A 1,279-nucleotide genomic window follows, 5' to 3' on the forward strand; every position below is an offset into this window, starting at 1 on the left:
GATGGATGGGTGGCGGATGGATGGATGGATGGCGGATGGATGGATGGATGGCGGATGGATGGATGGATGGATGGGTGGTGGATGGATGGATAGATGGGTGGTGGATGGATGGGTGGATGGATGGATGGATGGATGGATGGGTGGTGGATGGATGGGTGGGTGGCAGGTGGGTGATGGGTAGAAGAAGGCACATGGTACTAGAGTCCAGAAGGGAACTGGTCACAGAATGCAGTGGGCGCTCAGGCACCTCCCGGCCTCCCGAGAGGCTGGTGCAGGCGGCTGTGCTTTCCTGTCTCCGCTCCCTCTCCCCGTGGCTCCCCGCTCCCTCTCCCCGTGGCTCCCCGGTCCCTCTCCCCGTGGCTCCCCGGTCCCTCTCCCCGTGGCTCCCGCTCCCTCTCCCCGTGGCTCCCCGCTCCCTCTCCCCGTGGCTCCCCGGTCCCTCTCCCCGTGGCTCCCCGGTCCCTCTCCCCGTGGCTCCCGCTCCCTCTCCCCGTGGCTCCCCGCTCCCTCTCCCCGTGGCTCCCCGGTCCCTCTCCCCGTGGCTCCCCGGTCCCTCTCCCCGTGGCTCCCGCTCCCTCTCCCCGTGGCTCCCCGCTCCCTCTCCCCGTGGCTCCCCGGTCCCTCTCCCCGTGGCTCCCCGGTCCCTCTCCCCGTGGCTCCCGCTCCCTCTCCCCGTGGCTCCCCGCTCCCTCTCCCCGTGGCTCCCCGGTCCCTCTCCCCGTGGCTCCCCGGTCCCTCTCCCCGTGGCTCCCGCTCCCTCTCCCCGTGGCTCCCCGCTCCCTCTCCCCGTGGCTCCCCGGTCCCTCTCCCCGTGGCTCCCCGGTCCCTCTCCCCGTGGCTCCCGCTCCCTCTCCCCGTGGCTCCCCGCGCTGCTCCCCGGTGCTCCTTGGGCCACACGGTGCCCGAGGCCAGGCACCCACTCGGCTCACCTGGGGCCGGGCTTTGTGGGCACAAAAGACGTGAAACAACAAAGACGCTCAGTTTGTTCAAGAGAAAGGATTTCCGAAAGCTCCATGTCACGGTCCCTGCACTTGTGGGTGTTTGCTGTGGAACCTTAAGGGGAGAACATCGCAAAACGCTTCCATTTCTCTGCGATTGAGGAAACGCGTAAATACGCAGCTGCTGCTCAATAATTGGTTAGTCCCATCGCCGCGCGAGCCGGTCGCCCATTTGGCAGGAGCTGGTAACCGCTCGGGGCTTTCAGCCCCCCTGCCCCCCACTTTGTCCTGTCGGATTCCTTGGGGCTCAGCTGACGCCTGTCCTGTCTCCTGGGGGCTCG

Source organism: Myotis davidii, unplaced genomic scaffold (assembly GCF_000327345.1).
Source record: "Myotis davidii unplaced genomic scaffold, ASM32734v1 scaffold211, whole genome shotgun sequence".
Classification (NCBI taxonomy): Eukaryota; Metazoa; Chordata; class Mammalia; order Chiroptera; family Vespertilionidae; genus Myotis; species Myotis davidii.